General features: G+C 40.8%; 1 non-coding gene and 1 pseudogene across 1 annotated transcript; one reads left to right on the forward strand and one right to left on the reverse strand.

The window, feature by feature from the left end:
- Positions 1-441: 441 nt before the first annotated feature.
- LOC133041814 (U6 spliceosomal RNA) lies at positions 442-569 on the forward strand (annotated as a pseudogene).
- A 7,105-nt stretch (positions 570-7,674) lies between these two features.
- TRNAA-UGC (transfer RNA alanine (anticodon UGC)) lies at positions 7,675-7,746 on the reverse strand. Its single transcript has one exon. It is a non-coding gene; the product is annotated as a tRNA-Ala (tRNA).
- Between the last annotated feature and the right edge of the window lie 6,117 nt (positions 7,747-13,863).

Genomic DNA, 13,863 nt, shown 5'->3' on the forward strand with positions numbered 1-13,863 from the left:
GGCATTTCTGTTTGATCTCTTCAACTCTCTTCATTGTATCAGTGGTTTTATTCCATAGCTCTCTCTGTTATTTGACAGTGAGAGCTATGGAATACATTTTTCAAATTCAAGTGAATTACCCCTGTGAGTTCTATATAGTTGCTATCCAGAATGCTTTAGTCCATCTGATCTTGTGAAGATTTCATTCTTCTTGAAGTTTTTATGACACTTGGTTTTACAGAATCTGAACACCTTTGGAAACAAACATGATGCTGTGGCCTAGGCAAACAGGGCGGAACAGAAATAACACTTCTCAGTCCGCTTGTTGAACTCAATGGGGATGTGCAGGCTTAAGACGAAGTGATATAGCCCTGCCACAGAAAGTGCTTCTCCAAGACAGACTAAATTTCAAGTTCACTTAGCTGACATGAAATCTGTGGAATTCAGGTAAACAGGTAGGTGTTGCTCACTTTGGCAGTATATATACTAAAATGGGAACAATACAGAGAAGATTAGCATGGAATCAATGATACTCAATGATTTTTGTGCTCAAGAATGACACAAAAATTCATGAAGTGCTCCATATTAAAAAAAAGTGAGGAACATTGCATTAATCAGAACAATCTAAATGTTTTGCAACCAAATGGTCTTTAGTTCTTTACTTACTTCGAAATATTTAAGCAAATGATCTAAATGAGAAAATACTATAAAGCCTCTTTCAGAAAAAATTTATAAAGATCTTTTTAATTGACCTTGATTTATACTTGATTTTTTTTCCCCTTAAACACACAAGCACAGAGTCTCCTATAAGAAAGGATTATTAGGCTTAATTTGCTTGAGGACACTGAGATGTTAATAGAGCTTCCCAGGTGGCATTAGTGGTAAAGAACCCACCTGCCAATGCAAGAGAGGTAAGAGATATGGGTTCAATCCTTGGGTTAGGTAGATCCCCTGGAGAAGTGCATGGCAACCCACTCTAGTATTCTTGCCTGGAGAATCCTGTGGACAGGAGCCTGGCTGGCTATAGTCCATACGGTTGCAAAGAGTTGGACATGACTGAAGTGACTTAGCATGCACGCCCTCACTGAGATGTTGATAGACTTTGAATTTCTAAGTTTCTTCCACTATATTCCATTTTGCATGTAACTTGCATCCTATCAGTCTAGTAAAAGTCTTTTTTGTTTTGTTTTAGTTTTTGATTCTTCAACCACAAACTTAAAGAACATGGTTCACTTAAAGAACATGAAATGTAGAATAGATGGAATCCATTTCTGCTTATAAATAATCTGATAGAAAATGAGGACAGAGCCATCGTTTAAGGTGTAATCAAGACAGAACTTCAAGGAATCCTTGAACAATAGTAACTTGCCAAGAAAATTCAAGACACCTTCATTAACTCTCAATATTCTTTATTCTTTAGTCCCATTCAATTGTATGTACATATTATTTTCCAGATTATTATGTCATAGACTGAGGTGAGAGGGAAATATTTGTTTTCAATATAGTCCAACAACTTTGGTAGCTAGGCTCCAAGATGGTACCCAATAATCCTCTCCTTCTGATATTTATTTATTTGTTATTTAAAAAATGTTACAACCGAAAGGTATTAAGAAGCCCAAGTGTCCATCAATTGATATATGGATAAAATATAGTAATTCTATACAAGGGAATATTTTTTCAGAAAAAAAATTTCCCAGTTTTATTGAGATCTGATTGACATGTAATACTGTGCAAGCTTAAGGGACATAACTTGATAATTTGGTATACCTATATATTGCAAGGTCTTCCCTCATAGCTCTGTTGGTAAAGAATCTGCCTGCAATGCAGGAAACCCGGGTTCGATTCCTGGGTTGTGAAGATCCCCTGGAGAAGGAAATGCAACCCACTCTAGTACTCTTGCCTAGATAATCCCACAGGCAGAGGAGCCCGGCAGGCTACAGTCCATGCGGTTACAAGAGTTGGACACGACTTAACAACTAAACCACCACCGTATGTTGCAAAATGATTGTCACAGTAATTTTGTTAATAATTTTGTTAATGATTTAGTTAACATCTCTTAAACTACATAATTACTTTTTGTGTATCTATGGGAGGTGGGAATATTTAAGATTTACTCTTAGTAACTTTTGTGGCCTTGTGATATTCATTCTCTTGTGTTCTTCCCCTCCACGTTTAATAAAGACTGACTTGTGAGATCTTTAGAGTTCTCCCAAAGTGATAGTATGAACCTACTGAGCGGAGGTCATAAAGTAGGTCTTCTGCTTTTTAGTCTCTTGGGTAACTTGCTTTTGAGGAACAAGTCACTATTTTATGAAGATTCTAAGTAACTCTGGGAGATACTCACATGGAAAGGAACTGGGACCTCTTACCAACAGCTGACACCAACTTTGCCACTTGGAAGCAGATCCCATAACCCCAGTCAAGCTTCCAGATGACTACAACTTTAGCTGACATCTCAAATGCAATCTCATGAAAGATTCTGAACTTCCCTGCCAAATTGCTCCTGCATTCCTGACCCACAGAAACTGCAAGATGTAATAGTTTATTGTTGTTTTACCCCATTAAATTTTGGGGTAATGTGTTATATAGCAATAGATAATTAATATAATCTCCATTTTCAAGAATAATGACAGAAACCCTCAGGAAAGCAAGGACCTCAGGCTGGCAACTATAAGGAACTGAACTCTGCCAACACGCAGTGAACTCCAGATGAGATTGTATTCCTTTTGGACACCTTGATTGTATCCCACTTCAACACTGTGAGATACTGAACAGATGACTCAGCTAACTTGTACCCAAACTCCTTACTCATGGAAACTGTGAGATAATAAATTTGTGTTGTTTTAAAAAAGAAGAGTAATGGTAATCAGGGGAGCCTAGCGGCAATGTGGTCTGTAACAGTGTAACAAAATTGCTGTCTCCAGATTTATCCCTAAAGATGTATTAAACAACAGTACATTTATTTTTGTAAGTAAATTTGGGGAAAAAATATCCTATTTAGTCCACAAAACTATTCCAAGAAGGCATTGCTAGTTTTAGGGGATGAACTATTTAGCAGATATTATGAGAAATGTCACAGGAAAGAGGTCTGACAAGCTTGGGAAGTGCTAGGTGAAGCAAAGCTGAACAGACTTCTCTGTTTGATACAGGACTTCTTAGAGCCTCATGATGCTGACATGCACTATGACTCTTCAAGGGAGGATTATAATATGAAACACTTCCTTTGCTTAATTAACCAAGGAACCCCTTTTTTTGGAATCATCTAATGAGACTAAAATTCATGGAATATACTTGGGACACTGGCCAAAGAGAAATGACCCATACTGTACGATCCCCTATTATCAATATTGTCATTCAGAACCTTCAGAGATAACTGTGTCTGCTTCAAGTATACAGAACAAATAGAAGTTTAAATTTTTTCTTGTATAATCTATAATAGAAAATAATCTGAAAAAAAAGAAAATAATCTGAAAAAAAATGCATATAAAACCAAATCACTTTGCTGTAGAGTTGAAACTAACACAACATGGTAAATTAACAGTACTTCAATTTGTAAAGAAAGCTTTAAATTTTATAAAACTGTAAAATATGGCAATAGAAAAATGAAATCATAGAACTCTGCAAAGAAAATAGAGATATTATGAACAGCCTGGGCTTCTGTGGTGGCTCAGATGGTAAAGAATTTACCTGCAATGGGGAGATCTGGGTTCAGCCTCTGGGTTGGGAAGATTCCTTGGAGAAGAGAATGGCTACCCACTCCAGTATTCTTGCGTGGAGAATTCCATGGACAGAGGAACCTGTAAAACGTCTTTTGCTGGGCAAAGACAGCTTCTTCAATAAATGGTGCTGGGAAAACTGGATAGCTACATGTAAAAGAATGAAATTAGAATACTTCCTAACACCATACACAAACATAAACTAAAAATGGATTAAAGACCTAAATGTAAGACCAGAAACTATAAAACTCTTAGAGGAAAACACAGGCAGAACACTTGATGACATAAATCAAAGCAAGATCCTCTATGACCCACCTCCTAGAGTAATGGAAATAAAAACAAAAGTAAATAAGTGGGACCTGATTAAACCTAAAAACTTCTGCACAACAAGTGAAACTATAAGCAATGTGAAAAGACAACCCTCAGAATGGGAGAAAATAATAGCAAATGAAACAACTGACAAAGGATTAATTTCCAAAATATACAAGCAGCTCATACAACTCAATGCCAGAAAAACAAACAACCCAATCAAAAAGTGGGGAAAAGACCTAAACAGACATTTCTCCAAAGAAGACATACAGATGGCTAACAAACACATGAAAAGATGCTCAACATAGCTCATTATTAGAGAAATGCAAATCAAAACTACAATGAGATATCACTTCACACCAATCAGAACGGCCCTCATCAAAAAGACTACAAACAATAAATGCTGGAGAGGGTGTGGAGAAAAGGGAACCCTCTTGCAGTGTTGGTGGGAATGTAAATTGATACAGCCACTATGGAAGACGGTATGGAGATTCCTTAAAACCTAGAAATAAAACCACCATTTGACCCAGCAATCCTACGCCTACGCATATACCCTGAGGAAACCAAAATTGAAAGAGACACATGTATCCCATTGTTCATTGTATTTACAATAGCTAGATCATGGAAGCAACCTAGATGTCCATTGACAGATGAATGAATAAAGAAGTTGTGGTACATATACACAATGTGATATTACTCAGCCATAAAAAGGAACACATCTGAGTCAGTTCTAATGAGGTGGATGAAGCTAGACCCTATTATACAGAGTGAAGTGAGTCAGAAAGAGAAAGATAAAGATCATTTTCTAATGCATATATACAGAATCTAGAAAAATGGTACTGAAAAATGTATTACAGGGCAACAGTGGAGAAACAGATATAGAAAATAGACTTATGGACAGGAGGAGAGGGGATGAGAGGGTTAGATGTATGGAAAGAGTAACATGGAAACTTACATCACCATGTGTAATATAGATAGTCAACAGGAATTTGCTGTCTGGCTCAGGAGACTCAAACAGGGGCTCTGTGTCAACCTAGAGGGGTGGAATGGGGAAGGAAATGGAAGGAAGGTCCAAAAGGGAGGGGATATATGTATACCTATGGCTGATTCATGTTGAGGTTTGACAGAAAACAGCAAAATTCGTAAAGCAATTATCCTTCAATAAAAAACAAAAATTTTAAAAATGTCTTTTGCCCATTTGTCTGTTTGGTTGCTTTTCCTTTCATTCTCTTTGATGAAAAGCCATTCATTTTAAAGTGGCTAGATTTATCAATCTTCTCCTTAATAGTAAGCATTTATTTACATCTTTAGGAAATTCTTCTTAGCCAAAGTTCTTAAAGACACTTTGTTATATTTTCTTCCAAAAGTTTAGACTTTTTGCCTTATTTGTTTCAGTTCTTTGTATATTTGGAATTTAATTTAAAAATGCTCTTATTTTGTTTGGCTACAGCAGGTTGTAGTTGCAGCATGTAGAATCTTTGGTTGCAGCTTGTGAATTCTTAGTTGCAGCATGTAGGATCTAGTTCTCTGACCAGAGATGGAACCTGGGTCCCCTGCAATGAGGGCATGGAGTCTTAGTCACTGGACCATGATGGAGGCCTTGAAAAAATGTTTTTAATATTTTCACTATTTATAGTAGTAAGCATTGGAAGGATTGATGTTGAAGCTGAAACTGCAATACTTTGGCCACCTGATGTGAAGAGCTGACTCATTTGAAAAGACCCTGATGCTGGGAAAGATCGAGGGCAGGAAGAGAAGGGGATAACAGAGGATGAGATGGTTTGATGGCATCACCGACTCAATGGATATAGGTTTGGGTGGACTCCGGGAGTTGGTGATGGACAGGGAGGCCTGGCGTGCTGCGGTTCATGGGGTCGCAAAGAGTCAGACACGACTGAGCGACTCAACTGAACTGAACTGAAGCTCCTAATGGTCTTTGAAGGTCCTTACCACTTAATATTCACACCCTTGAGTAGTTTCCTCCCTGAGGGAATCAGGGCTGATTTCTATGATGGTAGTAGTGATGATGTGTGACTTTGAGAGTAGATTATAAAAGGCATTGTGGCTTCAACCTCAGTACCTTGGGATGTTTGCTCTGGGGTAAATCAGCCAGCAGGTTGTGTGAACTCAATCAGCCCTGTGAAGAGGTCCACAAGGAAAGGAATGGAGGCCTCCTGCTAACAATGTGTACCAACCTGCCAACAAAGATGAGTGAGACACTTAAAGTGCATCCTCTAGGCCCAGTCAAGCCTTCAGATAACTGCAGCCTCATTAGAGATTCTGAGGACCATTCAACAAGGCTGTTTTAGAGATTAAATGTAAGACATAATAACTGTTTGCTGCTAAAACTGAATCACTAAGTTTTGGGGAAATATATAGCAATCGGTCATTAATACACTGTTTAAATATATTATTTCTCTATAAGTACTACTTTTGCTGCATGCCAAAAAATTTGACCTGTAATATTTTGGTTTCAAGTATTTCCTTTAATTTACTTTTTAAATTGAAGTGTAGTTGATTTACAATGGTATGATCTATTTTCTAGTTTCCATGATGATTTCTTCTTTGACCATCAATCATTTGAAAACACTTTTTTTAAATTTCCAGATTTTTAAATTTATCTTTCTGGTATTTTTCTTACATATTTTATTATTCTGGTAAGATACACATAATGTGAAATTTGCCATTTGAAGCAATTTTAAATATATGATTCAGTGGCATTGGTTATATTCACCATGTTATAAAACTATCACCATAAAACTAAGATCATGGCATCCAGTCCCATCACTTCATGGCAAATAGAAGGGGAAAAAGTGGAAGCAGTGACAGATTTTCTTTTCCTAGTCTCCAAAATCACTGTGGATGGTGATTGCAGCCATGAAATTAAAAGATGCTTGCTCCTTGGAAGGAAACCTATGACAAGCCTAAACAGACTATTAAAAAGCAGACATCACTTTGCCGACAAAGATCTGTCTAGTCAAAGCTATGGTTTTTCCAATAGTCATGTACAGATGTGAGAGTTGGACCATAAAGAAGACTAAGCATCGAAGAATTGATGGTTTTGAATTGTGGTGCTGGAGAAGAGTGTTGAGAGTCCCTTGGACTGCAAGGAGATCAAATCAGTCAGTCCTAAAGAAATCAACCCTGAATATTCATTAGAAGGGCTGATGCTGAAGGTAAAGCTCCAATACTTTGGCCACCTGATGCACAGAGCTGACTCATTAGAAAAGACTCTGATGCTGGGAAAGACTGAAGGCAACAGGAGGAGGTGGAGGCAAAGGATGAGATGGTTAGATAGCATCACTGACTCAATGGACATGAGTTTGAACAAACTCCAGGAGATAGTGGAGGACAGGGAAGACTGGTGTGCTGCAGTCCATGGGGTCGCAGAGTTGGACCTGACTTAGTGACTGAACAACAAAACATCAAGAACAAAGAGAAGACTTAAAAAGCAATGAGAGTCCACGGAGTTGTACACTTAAGGATGGTTAAAATGGTAAACACTATGTTACGTATATTTTATCAAAAGAAGTTTTGAGAAGCTTAACTAAGGTCAGCAGTTCTAAATCAAAACCTTCACCAATCTCTGTAACTTGCAGGCGTGTGTGTGTGTATGTGTGTGAGCACGAGCATACTCAGTCAACTGCGTCCACGTGGGAAGCCCAAAATATGGAGATGCTGGGGATTGAACCCAGGGCCTCATACATGCAAAGCATGCGCTCTACCACTGAGCTACATCCCCTGACTAGCTTTTAGTATGGTGAATTTCAATATGGTGAATATAGCCAGGGATCACGCTGCATATATCAGTCCTTCCAGTTACCCTACTGTTGGTTTTTCTGGCAGTCAAGAGTTCCTAAATTTCTCTAAGTGAAATCAAACAAAGGAAAATGCCCAGGATTTTCAGACTCTCTTGTTACTTGCCTAGACTTCCAGTCATTGCTATTTGCTTTTTCTTGGTTGTAGTTTTAATTCCCTCTAATTTATTGCAACATATTAAACATAATTAAATTATAGCTTATAATTCAAAATAGCAGTATCTCGGTACTTTCCTGGTGGTCCAGGAGTTAAGAATCTGACTTGCAGTGCTGGGGACACAGGTTCAATCCCTGGTCTGGAAAGATCCCACAGGGCACAGGTCCCCACCCACATCCCACTAATCCTGTGTATCACAGGTATTGAGCCTAAGCCCCAGATCCTGGGGGGCCGCAACCATTGAAGCCCAAGTGTCTAGAGTCCATGCTCTGCAACAAGAGAAACCACTGCAATGAGAGGCCCAGGCACCACAACGGAGAGTAGACCCCACTCACCGCAACTAGAGAAAGCCCATGTGCAGCAATGGAGACTCAATGCAGCCAAAAATTTTTTTAAAAATTAAAAATATATATATATTTCTGATCTTTATGGGTATGATCCTCTAGCTGGTTGTAGGGATTTGTTTCTTCGAGTAGTCAGAGACTTTTTAAAAAAATTGTGAGTCATGTTGAAACTTTGTGGGAAATATTTGAGGACTGAGTTTAATCATATTCTTTAAGAGGAAGTTTGGGTTTGCTTCTCCCAGCTGTCTCTCTGTCCTGCCAATCCAGAAACACTCTAAATTTTCATCTTGGGGTGTTTGGTTGATACAGATAAGGAGAGTATGTCCCTAGGTAAACACATATAAGTGGAGGCATGGGATAGAGAATTCTCAGGAGAGGCAGTTTTGTGTTTATTTTTCACTCTTCTCTGATCCGCGTGAGGATATGTCTTCAACCCCACTCCCACTCTCCCAGTTTTTGTTTTTAGTTTGCCCGCTGCCCACTGAGGATATTAGTGGCTTGGGTGCTGGAGAGGTGACTCAGCCTTGCCCTCTGACTTTATTTTCTGCTCTCTTTAGGCCCAGGATGGGCTTCCCTGTAGCTCAGCTGGTAAAGAATCCACCTTCAATTCAGGAGCTCCCGGTTTGATCCCTGGGTAGGGAAGATCCCCTGGAGAAGGGTAGGCTACCCACTCCAGTTTTCTTGGGTTTCCCTGGTGACTCAGATGGTAAAGAATCTACTTGTAATGTGGGAGACCTGGGTTCGATCCTTGGGTTGCAAAGATCCCATGGAGGAGGGCATGGCAACCCACTCTAGTATTCTGATCTGGAGAATTCACCACAGTCCATGGGGTCGCAAAGGGTCGGACAAGACTGAGTGACTTTCACTTTTACTTTTCCGTACCTCCATGGTCCATGAAAACACAGATGCTGAGTCACTAAGAATCTGCATATGACACTGGTGCAAATATGACTCTCACACTGGCTTACTCCTGTTTTCTCCTAGAGACTCCTCACATTCCAGTCTGGGTCAGTCATGCATTAAAAATATTTTCTTTTCATTTTATCTAGTTTCTTTTGTTTGTTTTTGCTTTTTTTTTTTTTTTTTTTGAAGTGGAAGTCCTCAGTCATGTCTGACTCTTTGTGACCCCATGGACTACATAATCCATGGAATCTTCCAGCTCAGAATACTGGAGTGGGTAGCTGTTCCCTTCCCCAGGGGACTTTCCCAACCCAGGGATTGAACCCAGGCCTCCCACATTGCAGGTGGATTCTTTACCAGCTCCACTGTATTAGATTTTCTGTACTTTTTCATAGATGAGTATCTTTTTAACAGTTTATTTGTCTTTTAGACATAGAATGCTAAAACCTATAAGGGAAGATCTCTTATTGGGAGACTTCTCTTTGCAGTTCATCTAACCTGTTTAGGCAAGAGCTCAGCATTCGGGAAACATGCTACTGGGAATCTGGAGGAATACGAGGAGTAGCTTGTTGCAGCCTCAATTATACCACTTTTTGTTAGAGCCTGAGTGCCTGACACCCTGGCCTTAGAGTTGTCTGGGTGGTCACTCTCCATACCTCCAGTGACTCACCTATACTTTTACCAATTGCTATGGATCGGACAAGGAGCTTGGTAGCCAGAAGCCAGAGAGACATGTCCTGACACCTGCTGGTGGCTGAGGGAGTCTTCACCTGGGAAAGGTGGGAACCTCATTTTTGGTGCCCAGTTTGAAAGTTCAACAAACATTCATTGTTTCCTACTTCGTGTCAGATTTGGGGCATAATTGCGTGGATACAAAGATGAAACAGTGAAGGTTATTGTTCTTGAAGAACTCATAATCCCAGGGCATACTTTTTAGCAGGGAGAGAGAGACACACACACTTAGGTATTGTAACTACATTGCGGTAGGTGTTATGGTGTGTGTGAGAAAATAGAACCTATGTGTGGGTCTCTGCAGCCAGTTCCTGGCTCAGCTGCTGAAACCCTTGTAGTTCCTTAATAGATAAGAGCATCTTTCTTTCTAACGGGGCAACTCTGAGTGGGCTCCTGGAAGGGGGCTGGTCACCAGAAAGATCAAGCCATGGTTAGAAGCTTGGAATTTTCAGCCCTGCCTCCACCCCCACGTCTCCAGTGAGGGTAGAGGGCTTGGAAATGGGAGTAAGTAATTGATTACGCCTATACAAGTAAGCCTCTGTAAAATGCCAAGAGCATGGGCTTCTGAGAGCTTCCATGCTGGTGAATGCAGCCAAATACTGGGAAGTTGTGCGCCCTAACTCCATGGAAACAGAAGCTCCTGCTCTTGGGATCCTCCCAGACCTCATCCTGCATGTCTTCACCAGTCTCTTCATCTGTATCCTTTATCATATAATTTTTTTTTATTTTATTTTTTCAGTGGGTTTTGTCATACATTGTCATGAATCAGCCATAGAGGTACATGTATTCCCCATCCCGATCTCCCCTCCCACCTCCCTCTCCACCCGATTCCTCTGGGACTTCCCAGTGCGCCAGACCCGAGCACTTGTCTCATGCATCCCACCTGGGCTGGTGATCTGTTTCACCATAGATAATATACATGCTGTTCTTTCAAAATTCCTTTATCATATAATTTTTTAACACACTGGTAAATGTGTTTCTGAGTTCTGTGATCCACTGTAGAAAGTTAATCAAATCTGAGTAGAGGAATGCGGGAATGTCCAATTTGTAACTAAGTTGTTTAGAAGTTGTGGGTAACCTGTTATTTGGGACTGGCATCTGAAGTGGGGACTGTCTCATGGGACTGAGTCCTTCATCTATGCCATGTGACACTCTCTTCAGGGCAATCATGTCAGAACAGAGTTAATTGTAGGACGCCCAGCTGGGGTCATAGAGAATTGCTTAGTGGTCACACATTTGGTGACCAGAAGTGTCAGAAGTTGTGTGGCAAGTTCAGAGTGCCATGGAAAAGATTTGTTAACTCTGCATCTCTTCATAAGGAACTCTCTGTAGCTCCCAGGCTTACTTTTAGTTACAGCTATAAGCAGAGACAAAGTGGAGTCTCCCTTCCCCTATGGACATTTTTAGGAAAAGGAAACAAATTGACCCAGCCTGAGTCAAATGTCCTCTTTCTGAGGACACTGAAAAACCAATGCAACAAATTCTGGGTTCAGATTACATATACGATAGCCAAAGTTTTGAGGGATGAATGAGGAGGAGCTGGGCGTGGTGAGCTGGAAAGGTGCGTGGCCCTTGCCTTCCTATAGCACCCAAACCCAAATCAGTCCTACCATCCTACTATGTTCTTTGCCAGAGCAGCAAAGCCCAGTCCTAAACACTGGGCTGCCTGGGAATTCCCAGGCAAAAGATCTAGATCTCATGATGTTGGTGGGATGAGGAGGGATGGTTCTGGGTATGTTACTTTACAAAGAAGAAGCCTGGTTCACTGACCTCGAGGGAAAATGATCTTTATATACAATGGAATACTACTCAGCCATAAAAAGAATGAAATAATATTGTTTGTAGCAACATGGATGGAGTTAGAGATTAACATACTAAGTGAAGTAAGTCAGAAAGAGAAAGACAAATACCGTATGATATCACTTATATGTGGAATATAAAGCATGACACAAATGAACTTCTTTGTAAAACAGAAACAGACTTGCAGACATAGAGAGCAGACTTGTGGTTGCCAAGGGGGAGGGGATGGGGGTGGAAGGATTGAGAGTTTGGGATTAGCAGATGCAAATTATTACATACAGGATGGATAAAGAAGGTCCCACTGTATAACACAGGGATATTCAATATCTTCTGATAAAACATGATGGAAAAGAATATGGAAAAGAATGTGTGTGTATATATATATAAGTATATATATATATATAAAATCACTTTGATGTACAGCAGAAATTAACACAATCTGTAAATCAACTATACTTCAATAAAATACATTTTTAAAAAGGGAATGAGTATGATTTTGGTGAATTCACCACAGTGCAGGACCAGGCTCTGAATTTTGCAGGTTTAGAAACATGAGCTTGTCAATGTTTCAGAACTGACATGATTTGTAGGTACTGATCCATATGAATGGGGTTCAACAGCAACCAATACACAAATCCTAAACAAGAATTTTACAAAATGTATTTAAAGGCATATCAGTCTTCTCCAGATCTGTTTCTCAAATACCTTTTTGAACCCCAACTGAATGCTGAACCCTGTGCTGGGTGCTAGGGACACAGAGATAAATTAGATACAGGCTTTGCTCTCTGAGAGCTCCCTAATTTAAGTGTTTGTTGGGTGTGGGCAGACACCTTCCCTCTGTGAAATCACACAGCTTGAGAAACCAAGTCATAGTCAGGAAGCAGCTTGTTGAGGGTGAGACAAGAGCAAGGGAGACTGGTTGGAGGCTGGACTGCACTGTGGTGTCTCTGACAGCCTGGGTCCCGCTTTACTTGGTGGGGAGAACTGGATCCTGGAGTTGAGTTGGCACAGCCACTGTTCCCGTGCAGTTCTGCAACCCAGCACTTCCACTGCTGGCCTCAGAGGCTCTTTGCACTTTTATGGCTGCCCATAGTCCCTTAAAGCAGGACCTTTTCTCTGTAGACGGTTCCCCTCTTATGGAAAATCTCCCCCCAGATCTGGGAGCTGAACAGTGTTGGTGGCATTCGCCATGAGTCTCATCCATTTCCCATTGATCTTACCATCATGTCACTTAGGACAGGAGCTGCCCTGAGGGCCCCTCAGCCTTGCTTCCTTGTTAATCTGTGTTGTTCTTTTTATTTAAGGGTGCAGGCTCTGGAGTGCATGTGCTGAGTAGTTAACAGCACCCAGGCTTGGTATCTTTGTTTCCCCACCCCGGATCAAATGTACATCCCCTGCATTGGAAGGCAGATTCTTAACCCCTGGACCACCAGGGAAGTCTCCACGTATATGTGTTGTTCTGATTGGACTCTCCATACTCCTCTGTGAGCCTCTACATTACTTTGGTCGAGTTTCTCTCCTCCCAACAGTTTTTTCAAACATTTGACAATTCCCTTCAATCTTCCACCCAACCTTTATCCCTCTAACAGGTGACCGTGCTATCTACTTTAGTTAGGAAATAGGAGTGGGGTGCCACTCCATTAAGCTCCTGAGGAAAGGCTCAGCTATCCATCTTTAGTGCTTTGGGGCATCTTCCAGGGCCACCCCTCCTCACTTCAGCTTACTTGCTCTGTCCACTCCAATTTGCATCTGTTTTTCTGGCCTTTCTGCTCAACCCCTATAGTGGGGCCGTGTTCCCTTTCCAGCCAGTTCATGTGTTGAAGCCCCAAGCCCCCATGTGATGGTACTGGACATGGAGCCTCTGGGGGGTAATTAGGTCAGGAAGGTGGAGTCCTCATGATGAGATGAGAGCCCTTCTGCAAAGAGATGCCAGAGAGCTTGTTTCTCTCTGCTTTCCACCAGGTGAGGACCTGGAGAGAAGGTGACTGTCTGCAAACCAGGAAGAAGGCCCTCTCTAGATATTGATCTGCCAGCACCTTGATCTTGGACTTCCCGGCATCCAGAACTGAAAAATGAGCTTGTTTAAGCCAGCCAGACAGGAATTTGTT

Source organism: Dama dama, chromosome 20 (assembly GCF_033118175.1).
Source record: "Dama dama isolate Ldn47 chromosome 20, ASM3311817v1, whole genome shotgun sequence".
NCBI lineage: Eukaryota > Metazoa > Chordata > Mammalia > Artiodactyla > Cervidae > Dama > Dama dama.